The 16,183-nt window shown below is 40.7% G+C and overlaps 1 protein-coding gene across 2 annotated transcripts in view; it reads left to right on the forward strand.

The window, feature by feature from the left end:
• The first annotated feature begins 5,144 nt into the window (after positions 1–5,144).
• The window catches only part of pip5k1bb (phosphatidylinositol-4-phosphate 5-kinase, type I, beta b), a 37,454-nt gene continuing 26,415 nt past the window's right edge, over positions 5,145–16,183 (forward strand). Inside the window, exon 1 of one of the 2 annotated variants that reach the window (XM_076270948.1) lies at positions 5,145–5,295. The gene's annotated coding sequence lies outside the window, so the exon portion shown is untranslated. The remainder of the gene's footprint in view (positions 5,296–16,183) is intronic. The other variant, XM_076270949.1, reaches the window with a different exon arrangement.

A 16,183-nucleotide genomic window follows, 5' to 3' on the forward strand; every position in this document is an offset into this window, starting at 1 on the left:
AACCATCAAGCAGTTTGAATGGATCTTTTTATAACAATGTTTTCCAAATGTATTGTTTTATTAAATGGTAGGTAGTTGTTTGTGATCATTATCGGTTTTCACCTAAAACATTGTCCCCCACCCCTTTTTTTAGATGGACTGGCTCTGATATATGCTATTTAAGGAATAAGTTTGACAGCTGAGAAACCACCAGCAAATGTCTGTGTGCCTTGAATGGGTGGGTGCAGTGGGGGGTGGCAGCTTGGGACAGCTGTGGGGATAGAGAGGTCCAGCAGATTCTAGAATGAGAACGTTCCTGAATACGACTTGGACAATCTGCTGGGTCAACTGTTGCCTCCATAAGATATTCTGGTTTTAAACAAATGTGAAGCAATTTGAAGAATACTTGAATGGAGGGGTCTTGCAGCAATAGTATCGTTCCTCACAAGCATAGAAAAAAACATAAAAAAGATTTTTTAAAAAGATAATTGCAGAAACATATTGCTGTCCCTTTCCAAACTGAGGAAGAAAAGATGAGGGTTTTACTTCTAGGCTTTCAGTCATTGCAGTTAGTCTAGCATTAGTGTAACCTCTTAGACCTCTTATCCTTGTTTAGAGAGTCGGATTGAAATTATTCCAATTGAAGACGTCAGACCAGCTGTTTACATGGCACAATAATTTAATCCGAACAGGTTATAACAGGTGCTATACACAAACGCATTTACAGTTTTTCACATTGCTAAAACACTTTTTTTTCTTGTGCAGTATACCCACTTAAAAAGCATCACCATCTCAGTATACCCACTTAAAATAGGCAAGTACGTATTAACATTTGGGGATGATCACAGTATACCCACTACAGCTAACTATACATCACAGTATATCCACTACAGCTTACTGTAGACACTGCCCCAAACCCCATTCTCAAACTACATTCACAGACACTTCTTGCAAAATGAAACATTTTTACCTCAAAACTAAATAATGCCTTCAGATCATACAAATAGCAGTCAAAATGAAAACACTGTCAGTAATTACGCACTACATCAAAAAATATGGAAAACAATGTTCAGGTCAGGTAAGTTTATTGTTTACAATAAATGTGTACAGTACATTGTATACAATGCAAAGTAAATGCATTTTGCATCCAAAAAAGGAAAAAGATATAATTCATTGGATTTAGCATGTAAAGTAAAAGTAAAAGGAAAGTATTGCTTCAGTACTGTAAATGAGAAGTCTACAGCCTACATTGCACTGTGAATGGGGCAAAATCAAAGGACTGTTCAACCTGTTTGCACTCTGATCTGGCTTATTGGTTGTGTCACATCATTCGAAAGTGTGCTCAGTTTTGAGTCATTGTGATTCATTTATTCTACTGTGCTTTATTTGTGTTTACATTTTGTCACTTGTGGTTACCAGTATCACAAGTGCATCACAGTGCAAAATGTGTTGTATTTGTATGATGTTTAGAGTTTTGCAAAAAGAGACAAAGAGATCTGCAAATTATGCTTCACTTGGTGAAAATTGTTTATGGTAGCCTACAGGTACTGTCAAAAGAGTGATGGATTCAATAAAAGGGTTCAGGCCACTGCACTTGGTTCAGATGATGAGATTGAGCGTTTTATCAATTCAGAAAAATGGTAAGAGGACCTCAACTTAGGCTACATAATAGCTACAGTAAATTTGTCCTCTCTCTAACTGTTGGGCATTTTTACACATCTCTTACACTGTAAATAGGAAACAAACACAGTGTCTCAGACCGAGCCAGACATGATTCCAGGCAATCAAAACCATAGCAAGGAAGGCAGGGTTCAAATGTTAAATAGAAAATGAAATTTCGAGTTGCAATGGGTGAACAGTTAAATAGTTGGATAGTTTAAATTGTTAAATTATTTAATAGGGAATTATTGTAGTGAGGACTTTTATTTTGAAACAGTTGTGGGCAGAGGAGACAGTTGGTGGGAGTCATAGTTGATGACAACTGACAGTTTGAATGGCTGACCAGTTCAATAGTTGAATAGTTTAAATAGCTAAATTATTTAATAGTGAATTAATAGATGTGCATAGGTAGATAGTTTAATGGATGTTGATAGATAGTTTAATGGATGAAGTGAAGAAAAAGAAGCTATCCAGTTCAATGGAGAGAGACACAGAGAAGAGGTTCCATTGAAGTTGCTGCAATCAGTGAGAGAGCAGGTGCAGTTGATTGCATTGTAAGTCGTAAATTGGCTCTGTGAGGGGGCCTAGTTGAGCAGCTGTCAGTTGATACAGGTGCAAATCAGTTTGATTAGCCCATTGTGATGTCAATGCCAATGCAACTCTATGGGGAAAACAAGCTTGATTTATGTCAATATCTGAAAAAGTATAAAGTTTACAAAAACGAATACATTCCTCAAGTGTCCTTTTCAAGACGTTACAAAGTTTGAACGGAGTTTCAACGTTAAATTGTTGAAGCTGAATTAGATGCAGAAATTTGGTGGGACAAAGAAGAAGAAGAAGAAGAAGAAGAAGACTTCAGAATGCACTGTAACAACTTTTTTCACCAGAATCACATGTGCCTTTAACCTGGAAAACTCATGTCATCATGCTTATGCCATCAGAAAATGTTACTGAATCATAGAAATGCTATTAATAAAAAGATAAACAAACACTATACTACAACCCCAATTCCAAAAAAGTTGGGATGCTGTGTAAAATTTAAATAACATCAAATAACAAATAAACAATAAATAAACAAAATGCAATGGTTTGCAATAACATGCAAACCATATATTTGATGGAGAATAGTGCAAAGTCAACATATCAGTTGTTAAAACAGAATAATTGTAATTGTTTTTTGTTCTTTTCCAATTTGATGTCAGCAACATGTCTCAGAAAGGTTTGGACAGGGGCGAGAAGAGGCAGACACCAGGGAGGACAATTTACAGCTAATTGCGTTAACTGGCAAGACGATTTTGTACAAAAAAGCACTGCTTCTTGCCCAATATAGGATTTTGACTGCCTAGCCCAGTGTCTTATTAAAGGAGAACTTGGCAACTATTTCAACTTAATAAACCCGTTTAGAAATCATTTGGATGGTTAAATGACCTGTTCCGGTGAAAATGGTGACTTTCCCCGCTCCCCCTGCGTCCCCAGGCGGAAAACCAACCTTGCAACATTGGGACTATACCGTCCAGGTAAGAGAAGTGAGAAACAAGAAACTTGTTTTAAATCGTGTTTCTTACCTTGTAACATCCACATTGTTCTGCCGAACTTATGCAAAACGTTTCGCTATAGCTTGTAAACAAATCCATGTGTTTTATCTTTAGGCCTACTTTTTTCCAGTTTGAAATGGCATAGAGCACAACTTCTCCAGCAGAGGGGGGAATAGCTAATCCTACCATTATGTGCCAAATGTGACAAATCTTGACTTCAAGCAGACCATTTTAGCACCTGGATGTTCAGCCTCGTTACTTTGTGTAGAATGCAGATTTGTATTATTTTCCTATGATATTTTAGGTCTTCCCTGAAAGGATGCGCTGGCTGGATGGCACCATGTTTTTTTAAAACCTCTATACATCACTCAGCACTAACTTAGCCTATAGTGAAACCTTTCCATAGGCATTAATGCAACCCCATACCATTAATGCAACCCCATACCATCATAGATGCAGACTTTTGAACTGGGCTCTAATAACAAAATTGGATGCTGCTTGTCCTCTTTAACCCAGAAGCTGAAGAGATCCTTATTTCCAAAACATAATGACAAATTTTGATTACTCTAAACACAGGACAACTTCCCACACCTCCATCTTAAAGCTGAGTTGGCAAGTCTAACAGATTAAGGGGACTATATTAACCTGACTCTCGCCAGATGAATTTCATTCCGCTTAGCTCCGCCTAGCTTCACTCACATCCATCTGGGACCTCTTCCGTTGAGAGTGATTTCTGCACCCGATTTTATGGTAGAACCAATCAGGACGCAGGGCAGGAGTTTCAGTGACAAAGCGTAGAAGCGACTGTGAGACTGTTATCAGCATCACGGGTTGGCTTCGATGTGAGTGGTTGAAGTAGCACGTCAATAGTGGTTGAGTGGTGAGTGGTTGAATAGCACGGACAAGTGGCTTATCCAGTCATATGCAAGCATTTTTTGATTAGGCCCAGCCTTCTGAAGCAACACTCCAATGGATTGATCCCAGATGGATGAGTGGAGCTAGGCGGAACGAAATTCATCTGGCGAGAGTCAGGTTAAGGCTATATAGGCCTAGTGTCGGTTTCAGTGAATGTGATCAAAACATCTTGTCAACTGCAGCTTTAAATCAGCTCAGCTTGCAGCAATGCAATATTATGTAATAAATAAGTAACAAACAAATCCAGATCTTTACTTATGAAAGATTCTACCTTTATGTTATGCCCATTTAGGCTATTCACAATCATGTTGCTAATATAATTAGCTGAAGTGGTCCTCCTTGTCTTTAGCAAGCCCTCTTTTGCAGCCTTTTCTTGCCCTGTCCCAACTTTTTTGAGACATGTTGCCATTATCAATTCAAAAATAACATATTTCCTCCAAAGCAATGCATTTCCTCTGTTTCAACAACTGATATGTTTCCCTTGCACATTTTTCATCAATATGGTTCATATGATTCGAAAATCAAACCATTTTTATTTACAGTTTCTACAATGTCACAACTTTTTTGAAATTGGGGTTTTAGGCTTTCTAAGACAGACAGAGTTAAATGCTAATGACTCGCCTTCGCAGTAGTGAAACTTGCAATTTCATATGAACTTGCAATTTTCGTGAAAGTGCAATTTCATATCTTGCCATTGGATGACGCTAAAACATAGCAGGAGGTGATCCTAGGAAACGACAGCAATGCTAAACAACCCAAGTATTTTAATATTTATGACAAATGCATTTTCCCAGTTCCTCCTATCTACGAATACATAGCGTAGGCCTAGCCTACTATTTTTCCACGAAGAATTGAACTAGTATTGAAGAATTGTCCCATCTAAACAGAAGTTAGTTTCATCTACCTCTACCCTGTAGATGGCCATATAGGCTTATCTGTAGCCCACACTATCAATGCACGACGACGGTGCGGCAGGACTTGACATAAACACTTGGCCACGACTACACGCCCAAAGAGGTGGAGACTGGCGCTTGCAAATGACTGTGAGTTCCTCTTGGCATTGATACGGCGAGCTGTCATAGAAAGCTGCGGCAGCTTTCGTTTTCTCTGACGTCTACACATCCTTCTTTCACATATATCTGGATAATAGTTATCTGTGGGTTATCAGGAGCAGCTAGACCGACATAACAGATACCCTTATACGAAGGTAAGGAACATTTCTACGACCAATAGACTACTTATTTAGAGATTTGAACCTACCTGTCCATTCGCAACACCTGTCTATTTACGTGGGGGTGGCAATATGTCGCAACATGGGTGGACACAGTCCTCCAGTGAACATGAGAGTGGTCCACCTGACTGTGCACTTAGGCTAGTTTATAATGCTGATTTTCTCTGGAAATGCTTTTTTGTTTTACCTGGTACACACATGAGTATACAACGTGAAATTCACATCTCTTTATAGAAATCCGTTATGTTTGTTCAGCCTGAATTTAGAATGTAGAACAAAAACGTTAGGCTTATTTTGCGGGTTGATCAAGTTACTTCGAAGGGTCTCACAAATTAGGCAAATTATTAGTGAAATTGTTGTAACCCGAAGGTTCATGAAATAATAGAACAACACTTCACTGGTGTCAAGTCCATATCCGTAATCGGTTGAATAATTATTAGCCTACTGGTGGACATATTGTTGATCAGTTTGTGAAATTCAATTTTGGCCTAGACTATAGCTTCAACAGTCAAGATTTTGGATTTTGAAACTAGGCACAGCACTTTTCTTTTCTTTGGGGTGTAGGCCAGTCTGCTTACGCATTGCACTCGCTCATCTGCGCGGTTTATCGAAATTAACATTCTCTTGTTAAAGCGTTATATCATGTAGATTCTTGTGTGTCTGCGTATCACTCTCCTCTCCCCCTTCTCTCTCTCTCTCTCTCTCTCACACACACTCCCTTTCTTTCTGTGTACTGAACATTTAAGCTTTAACTGAGAGTTCATCCCAGACATTGATCATTAACATAGGCCTACATTTTAAACTCGAAACATGTGGTCCCCTGTTTTATGTATGGTAATAAGCACATGGTTCATACCTGGAGGCAACCCTGTCACATGATTGTTTGAAACAATGGAAGGAAGACAATCCATGTTGGGTTGTACTGCACATTCCAGCTCTGTTTATACTCAAGTTCTTTTTTAATCTCCTGGATAACCCAGTCATCTAAGAGAAAGTCTATAAGACATTGTGATTCAAGAAGGCAACATTCTCAGGCAATGTTGATACACAACTTTGAAGAAGATGTTTTGATGCTGAAACAATCGAAAAAGACAAATAAACAGGTCTGTCCACTTTCAGGGTTTTGTTGTGGCTACTTGTTTTGAATGTTTAGTATTGTTCTATTATCCTCAACTGACCATTTTATCAGAAGTGCAAGATCTAGTTCCAAACAAACGTTTAACATAATGTGCATTTAACATTTTGAAAAGGGCAGCCACATTGGGGTTATTTGCCCCAAATCAAATTAGGTCTGTCTAATCATTGAGTCCTTCCCAGTCCTTTCCTCCTCTCTGCTGACAGAGTTTGCAAACTGTTGCATAGCAGCAGCAGCAGCAACCGGATTGGCCAGTGCATGTTTCAAATCTCTTATCTCCCACCCATGTCCATATCGCTGGCTCCTTCAGTGCTCCGACACATTCCTGCCCCGCCGCGGACGCCGGGGCCCTCCCCACACTCCGACTGCTTCCCCGTCTCCTCCGAGTGCACCCACCTTCATTAGGCCACAGATGTGAAATATCTCTTGTTGTGTTGATCAGATTGTAACTGTGGGAAGGCAGTGGCCACGGTTAGCCACAGATGATTATGTGAACTATGGGGTTAGGTACAGGTGCTTTTTGATTGTGAAATATGTTTTGAGAGGACAAGTCTCATGCTATGGTTCATGGTTATATTTAGAGTGGATGGGAGCAGATTCTTTGCTGTTCTGAGCCCTTGCATCTGACCACAAGAGGGAAAAAAACGCCCATAATTTTTTTTACTAGTTTTCTCTTCCTGTCATTAAATTGATCACAAGGTGACAGTACATATTAATAATGTAATGTATTTGTCATAATGGAAGATATTGGTTGCTCTTGGGTGCTCCTTGTTGGTCCCCCCCCCAATCCCAATCCTCCCCCACCTTTCTTATGCAGCCCTTGCCACTTAGGGCCCTATCATGACATTCTAAAGTGCATCGTCACTCGTCAAAAGTCTATTCAAATTTAGTAGGATGTTCAGTTCACATTGGGAGGGGTTTCGTTCTCAAAAGTGGAGCGCATGGCGTAACAAGGTGTTCCTAGGTCTTTTAATCAGTCATATGGGTGTGTTTGGGGCGTAACATCATTTTAAACCAATGAGAATGACATCTGTCATTCCCTTTAACGGCGCAACGCGCGATATGTCAAATAAATGCATCGGTATTTTGGCATTCAATGGCGCATTTGAAGGAGGCTGCTTGCGAGACCGTATGGAATAGTCATTCTTAAACCATGCTTTACTAAAGCCTAGCATAGCCTTCACGCATTTGCACTCGTCTATTATTTGAACTCATTGGCAAAGTGAAACTAACTTCACCAAGGAGTCAGTCAACGACAAGACAGTTATATGCAGTTACTTTCACTATTGACTGACAATGGGTTACCATCGAAAACATAGGCTGGAAAATGCAACACTTACCCTAATGTTGCTCAAATGACTGAATAAAACAACATTTATCCTGCAGAGGAGTTGCTTATATCTCGTGACAGTGCGTCTTCAGCTGTGCTCCATACGTGTCTCTCGCCTCTCCCCTAATCACTTTGCAAATGATGGTGAATAACTACTCATCATGAGATGTACAGTATTTCGTAATATCTTTATTCTAATTATGTTTACCATTGTAATCGTGCAATTTGTAATGCTTTGCATGGACGTGCGCTGGTGTGGATTCATGAATGATAGAAGGATGGTGCGTGCACCTGCCAATATGACTGTTGACATGCGCTCTTAAAATAGCATATGAACAACTCGCCATTGACTTCTGACCAGGTTTAGGTGGTGTATGATAGCGATTTTTAGACAATGCGCCAGGTCCCTCCCTAGGTTGTTAATTGCCACACCCCTGGGCGCAATGCTTAAAAAATAAAGGTGCAAAATAACGAATTCAACTTCGCGCCGGTGAATAACGAACTTTACGCCATGCGCTGGTGACCCAAAATACAGCCCTTAATCTACTAAACTCAAACCCATCTTCTACTGCACCCCACCCCCCCCCCCCCCATAAATGCACAAATAGGCATTTCCACTTCCAGTAACTATATGCATGTGACAATAAACTTCCTTGTATCCTTGTATCCTTGTATGCAGTAGAGGGGAAGATACTGTCTTTATGATGTCATATATTAGTCATAACGGAAGGTATGCAGTAGGCAAGCCATATTAAACATGACGTCTCCAATTAGTAATATAAATGTTTCAGTATGGGTGAACTCCTTGCTTAGCTCACTGGTATTGGCCGTGCATGTGACAACATTGTGGAACTGTGAGAAAGTAAGCAGATGTGTGAGGTTGTTTTGACTCCACATTGCAGATATGTGTGTGTGTGTGTGTGTGTGTGTGTGTGTGTGTGTGTGTGTGTGTGTGTGTTTGTGTTCCTATTGTGGTCAGGGTCAGGTCTATTATCAGAGGCGGTAGAGGCAGTGTGCTGTGTTTGCCTTGTCAGAAAGCCCAGACTCAAGGGTCCTTAGACGTCTCTCAAAGTCCATTAGCTACCGTGAGGTAACATTTAAAAACATGATGAGATGACATTGAGCTGACCATTTGAACTTCATTAATTTGAAAATCTTTCAGAAAAGGAATATAGATAGAAAGGTTTTGTCTCATGAATTTGTCAGTTGAATTAAATGGAAATTTCCTGAAAAGATTACAGTTTACTATTACAATACTGATATCTGTATGTTAATGTTTTCTGTGTTAAATGAGCACCTATTTATTCTGTTTTAACTATAGGGAGAGAAATTTATCTTTTATTTTGGATTGTTTGCCGAAGGTGATCCTGTCATACTGACTTTGCATTGGAAAACAGTAGATGCAAATTAGCCCCTTCGTTGAAAAACTATCTGCAGACTAACAAGGATTTATGTCAAACTATGTCTATTATATCACCAAGGAAGAATGAGAAAAAAGAATTAACAGAAATGTTTATACATCTAGTAAAATGTACAAAATAAATGTAAATAACTCTTTAGAAGTTTTTGAAATGTAAGTTAGCCTGAAGTGTGAACAAGAAAACAGACTTAAGTTTTTGACAGTTTAGAAGTGACAGCTGATGGTTCCAATCACCCTCAGCTATGTGTGTTGTTGTGAAGAATTTTTTCTACTTGCTGGAGGATAAGACCAAAGGTTGGCCCGAGTCGCAATCACTGGGGTGTCTTGCAATGAAATAAAAAGCATGTGAGCGTCATCTTCAGACAAGTTACATAACTTTGTCGTTTTTAATTATTTTACAATGCTCAGCATTTTTTCTGTGCAGTGCTGTGTGCCCAATATATTAGCATGGCTCACCTGTGGACATTGAGCCACTGATTTGCATGTCATAGTTCAGATATTCAGACGTGCATGTACTTTCTATGCCAGTGAAAAAAAACGATTAGCTTTTTTTTTTGCTTCATATCAATCTCCAAACTCATAAACACTGTCAGCTAGACTTGGCTGACCTCTATATTTAATGTCTCAGGGTTTTATCAAGTGTGTGGTGGTGCGGTAAAATACATTCCCCAACTCAGACCCCACCTACACTGTTTAGTTAGTGCAGGCTTAGTTTGGAGAAGGAAGCTGGTAAATGTTTGATGTCAGTGGATGTCACTTTGAATAGAACATTTCGCCCCTAGACAACAATATTGGCTTATCTCACAGCTCATGGCCAAGGTTTTTTTGTGTCACCCGTGGAAACCCTTCTTTTTCTTCATTTGGTCTGACTTGAGATTCAGTTTACTTTTCCTCTTGTGCAAATATTGGCTGTGTTCATTTGGAGTCGGAGTTGGTGTTTTTCAAGACTTATAGTATTCTCTAACGTATTATTTTGGAATTTATTTATGTTTTCTGGGCCAACCGACACAGCAATCTGTTATTGTTGGTAGTTTGTTGTTTTGTTTTAAGTGCCACTCTCTCATGTTTCTTTTACTAAACCTCTAATTCACCTTGAAGCTTTTGAGAAGGTTGCCAAGGCAGAGACAAGTCACCCCACACTATTTCATTTATAAAGGAGAAATGTGTTATGTCATCACTGCATAGAGAACCCTTCTGTAGTCTCAAATTGGCTCTTTCCTCCTGACACCGGTTGGCCTCGATTATGTCTCTCAAGGTGCACTACACTGATCCTGGGTCCCTCCTCTTTATGGCACAGGGGTGAACAACCCCCCTTTAAGTACATGTAGTGTAGTACTTGTATGTTGCAGTGTGCCATGATTCTTGTAAGTACCACTAGTGTTTGTTTTGGTCACCTGTGTTCATTGAGGAGTTTCCATGCATGCATTGCAAAGGTGGTAGCAAAGAGAGAGTGAGAGAGAGACTCTGTCAAAGATCACATACAGAGTCCTCCATTGTTCCCTGAGTTGGTTACATAACAACACAAGTAGTCAAAATAGACACATATCCTCTCCTTTTCATCTGGTTCTTGATCTTAATTACCACGAGTGGCAACTGCTCCCCGTGCGCCTCCTCCCCTGGCTTCCTGGAAGGTGATCTGGCCGCCAGACTCTGGAACTCAGACACAGCAGAGCAGCTCGTCGAAACGAACCGAAGACAAATAAATGAAGAGAAATGCGTCTGCGGAGGAGTTGTCGCAGCAGCGGCCGAGGTAGCAGCAGCAGTGCTGTTGTGACTGCCCTCGCCTTCCCTGCAGAGAGCTGAAGCAGGGAGTGGTAGCTCTCTCTCTCTCTCTCTCTCTCTTTTCTCTCTCTCTGTCTCTCTCTCCTCTCTATCTCTCTCTCCCTCTGGCTGGAGAAGGGCAGTGCCAGTGGGCCCAATGAAAGCCCCTCTGTGTTGGCCGCTCTCTGAGATCATGGTGCCCTTGCGCAGGGAGAGGCAGGCAGCAACTGAGGTTGGGAGAGGCACGTATCTCGTTCCCGGACGCCGCTCAGCTTCTCTCGGTGGCAGTCAGAGTTGATTTGAAAGAGGCGGGATGAACCTGGGGTCTTGGGGTGTTTAGATCATCTTATGCCATCTGGAAATTAAGATCATTGATATTTCTAAATCCCTTGGATAATCAAGCAAGTGACCACATAGGTCAGTTTGCACCCCAACAAGACTAGTTTGCACAGGTGTCCACAGGAAAATGCAGAAAAGTTGACAGTTTCAGACAAAATGTGCCTGGTGTGTCTAGTGGCAATTTTGACTTTCTCTCTCTGACCCTCCACATCTTTCTATTTCTCTCTGTCCCCTGTGACTCCGTGGGCACAAACTGACCCAGTCTGCTCAAAGCCCACAGCTCACATGCGCTGGAGAACACTCCCTGAATAGCTAACTAAATCTGGCAGAGCAGAACTTTCTTCTCAAGACCATTTGAAAAGCTCTGTTTCATCTGTAGTTTTCCATGTTTGTTTATTTTTCTATGGTAATAGTTTGTCCTGCTGTCGCAGCTTGTCTGTAAGCAGTTATGACTAATGTCTGAAATAGTATTTTCCGGTGTTTCGTTCACATTTGTTCCATCAAAATTTGTATCTTCCCCTTCCTCTATTTTTTTGCATATAATACATCTTGCACAGATTCCAGTATTTCCCATAATTAATGTTTTTTTCGCCCCTAAAAAATGTTTCATAACACAATGTTCTGGTGCATATTTTTGCTTCCCATAAGTTCACCCATGAGGTTAAGCCAATTATGTAATCTGTGACACTGTACCCAATTAGTGGAGTGAAGTGACAACCGCCAGCCAAGAACAAAGGCCTGCGCCCCGCCAGCCAAGGGTCCCGAAACATAATCCTCTCCTTTCCTTCGCCAGAACAGAAAAACAGAATTACTTCTTGACCTTGACTGAATCCTCAAGTCTGTACCCCTTGATAATTGCTTGTGTTTCTTCATTGTTGCATCCATGGCGTTTATATAAAATGCACCTTTAACCACAAAAAAGAATGTAGCCATCAACACAAATTAAAGGTTATCTGAGGTTTAAGGATTTTAACATGAAATGAATCAACATTTGGTCAACGGGAATTCCCCACTGAACAATTAGTGCAACTTGTTGTGCATTTAGTGTTTCAGCTCTTCGGAGAGAAATTGTTAGCCTGGTCCTACCAGACTCGTACATTTCATAATGTACAGAGAGTCTGGCCACTTTCCATTGCCAAGCGTTAACTTCCTTGAAGGCGAGTACTCTGTTGAAGTTTAAAACTATTGGATCTGCCCAGAGCCACTTTGGATCTGCCATAACCAATCGCTAACGTTTTGTCGTACAGTATGTCTGGCTCAAACTAACGCACAACCTCAACATCATCATTCACAGTTACTCCCTCTGTTCGCTGATTGGACCTGCAGATTTTTGCAGGAGAAAACCCATGAATATACCGCAGACCCAGACGATGTACTGAAGGGAAATGAAAATTGAGCGGAAGTACGTAGGAGGGCGGAGCCAGGCTAGGAAATTGTATAACTGAGCGCTTGATTACGGAGGATGAATCCTCCTGCTGCTTGCTAATTAACCCTAAAGGTCAACTTCAAAAATAGTTTGATTGCATAGACTGAACTTCTTAGATGAACCCCTCTACCCCCCCCCCCCCCCCCCAACCCGGCTTAGTTATATGAAAGATATATTACCATACCACAGGAGTCACAATGTCCAATTTCCTTTTCACTATTGATGTTCAGTAATACCTTGTAAAACACCAGTACATACGTAAGGTTGTTTAGCTGCAGGGCACTGTCTATGTCTGGCCTGTCTGTAGATTTACAGTATTGGTTCATCAAAGAAAGACAACGCAAAGGCAACATCTCTCAGTTATGCAACCGCACACCCCACATTCCGTGCTACAGGCGTATGTATTTCACTGGCAGCTCAGTGTTTCCCACAGAATTCAGTTCTATTTGTGGTGGTAGGTGACGGTGGGGGTTGCAACAGTTTTGCGCAGCATGTTTATGATGCTAACCTGATTTAATCACAATTTAACCAGTCATCTTCTATGCCAACAACAATCCTTGCACAAATGACAATGTTTTCTTTAAACGTGCATGCAGAGGAGGGGCAGGTTCGTTGAGAGAGAGAGAGAGAAAGAGAGAGAGAGAGAAACAAGGAGAGGCTTTGCAAAGGTGCCCATAGCTCTACAATGAAAGGATTTCATCCAATTTAAATAGTACAACATGGCAAATCACAGAGGTGGAAAAAGTACGAAAATATTGTACTCAAGTAAAAGTACCAATACCTTGATGAAATATTACTCAAGTACAAGTTAAAATACCGATCTGTAGTCAAGTAAAAGTAAAAAGTAGTTCATTTAAAATGTACTTTAAGTAAAAGTTACTTAGTTACTTTTTTTTTTTTTGGGGGGGGGGGGGGTGGGTACCAGAACAACTAGTTTTACCAGAGACTTTCTAATGAGGAGATACAGCACTCAAAAAATCCTCCACAGTGCATTGGTTAGTTTGTAACGCCAGTATGGCAGTTGTCTACACATCACAACCCTTCCACAGCAAAACGTCAACATGTGAATACATTGAGCCAATCATGTGGTGTATTGTAAAATACATTGAGCCAATCAAGTGGTGTGCTGTGAAGACATCGTGCTAATCATCTGTTGTGATCTCGCTGCTGGAGCAAGATTGGTGTCGTGAAGCCTTACGCACACGCATTTCTGCCGAAATAGATGCACGATAAGTGCCCAAAAAGTGTTGCAATATGGCCGCCGAGTGGAGGTACTTGCCTGATAAGGACGTTGAGAAATGGAGATCTATGTGAAAAATCACCGGAGTTCTCCTTTAAGTTTGAGCAGTAGTTGATTTTCAAAGTTAGTTGCACTCATCCTTGGGTCGCTTTGCAGTGAACAGTAATCCAGCACAACTGAAAAGCCCCTCACAGGCAGCTGAGGCAGGCAGGCCAATGTTGAGTTGCAGAGAGTTTTTTTATATTTGGAAACGAGCAGAAGGTTCAGCAGATTAAAGGGTGTCGAACTGGTGGGGGAAAGTGGGAAGTATAGGGCCCCAATGGAGGAGAGGGCCCTTGAAAAGTGGAATACAGGGGGCACAACATTTTCACCAGGCATTAGTAATAACTCAGGTAATCCACACATAAAAAATCCAAACAACTCCATAAGTAGAGTCCTGTGTAATGAAGTGGAATAACACAGGGAAAAAGTATTGAACACGCTAAGAAAAAGCACTAAGGCAAGGAAAGGGAAGGAACGAGCTGAAATCTGTAAGTAGTTAGAGAGTAGTTATCCTTTCTATCTGTGCAAATTAATATAAGCTTGGTTAGTAGCCTACATATCGATGGGCTATAAAAAGGTTTTTCATTACCAAGGTGTCACACAAGAAACATTTCATGATGGATAAAAGCAAAAAGCTCTCCCAAGACCTTTGCAACCTTATTGTTGCAAAACATATCAATGAAACTGGTTACAGATGCATTTCAAAACTTCAGAATCTTCCAGTAAGCAGCATGGGAGCCATTATCTGCAAGTGGAAGAAACATCACTGCATCATCAACCGGCCTTGCACAGGATCTCCTCGCAATATTTCTGACCAGGGAGTCAGAAGGATAGTCAATTCCAAGAGCCAAGGACCACTCGGAGAAAGCTCCAAAAAGACTTGAAGGCACCCAATTCAATTAAATTCAATTAAACAGTTCTGGAAGTAACTAAAGATCAGGATTCACAAGAGGGACCCCTGGAATCTGTTTAGAACAATGGGCCAAAATCACACCTGATACTGCGACTAATAAGTTTTGTCATACAGGAAATGTCTTGAAGCTGTCATTACAAACAAAGGCTTCCACAAAGTATTGAAGAAATTTCAGTAGGAACGTTCAATACTTTTTTTCCTGTGTCATTCCACTTTATTACACATAACTCTTATGTTTGGATTTTTTATATGTGTGTGAATATAATGTGTGGTGAAAATTTCGAATATAGGCTACTCACTGGAAGTTTAGGCTAATTACAAAAAAAAAAATAAGCGTTCAATACTTATTTCCACCATATATTTATTTTACCTGAATATTTTAACTTACAAATTAAATGTCAAAATGAATGTCAGACGAAATGTAAAGTTTGACTGACTGGATTTTGTATACAAAACATAGTGAAAACTGTCTAGTTTGTTAACTACCACAGTCACGAGTTGGGTCGCGATAGTCTGTCATTTTTAAAAAGTGGGTCCCCAGAAAAAAAGTTTAAGAAACACTGGTCTAAGGTCACTCTCACTCTCCCTTGCTAAAGAGCTAAATGTTTTAGTCCACCTGCACGATTCATAAGGTATAGGCTACCATGTATCTGTTGGAGATTGAGTTCCAAACCACCATGCAAATAACCCCCTACAGGGCTTTGATTATTTAACTGCTCATTGAAAATATTTTTTCTTGTTGTTTGTTCTAGTTGCTAGCACATTTTGTGTAAAAAGCTAGGACACCTGACAAGCTGTGTAAGATTATTAATGGCAATAAAGATGTGACTGTCACTCGAGTTAAGCTAAGAATCAACCATTATGTGAATGGGCCTTGAGATTACTGTGTGCTTCAGGAAGGAGAGCTGTTGCCCGGTGCTGTAGTCCTCTCCAGTTCAAGTGGACTTGATTCTCTCTCTGTGACGGAAGTCACAAAACCAGAAGCAGGTTTATCTGGCAGCAGCTTCATCCCAGACTTCAGCACTCTCTGAGCTCCCGAAACTGATCTGAGGCCAGTGTTTGTGCTGAGCTCGTGGGCCCATGAGTTTGCTCTAAGAGGATTGCATCTGCCTGCCACACAGAATTGCTCAGTGGTGGAGGGAAAATCGAGAGTGGATCATTTGTCCCACAGCTATGGGAGCGGTGTGAGGATTTCTTAGCATGTCAGTCACAATATGCTGGTTGTTTTGCACACATTGGACAAGCTACTGTAACACCA

Source organism: Alosa pseudoharengus, unplaced genomic scaffold (assembly GCF_046254945.1).
Source record: "Alosa pseudoharengus isolate Yale_2024_CS ecotype anadromous, Long Island Sound unplaced genomic scaffold, YU_APseudo_1.1 YU_APseudo_1.1_scf_6, whole genome shotgun sequence".
Classification (NCBI taxonomy): Eukaryota; Metazoa; Chordata; class Actinopteri; order Clupeiformes; family Clupeidae; genus Alosa; species Alosa pseudoharengus.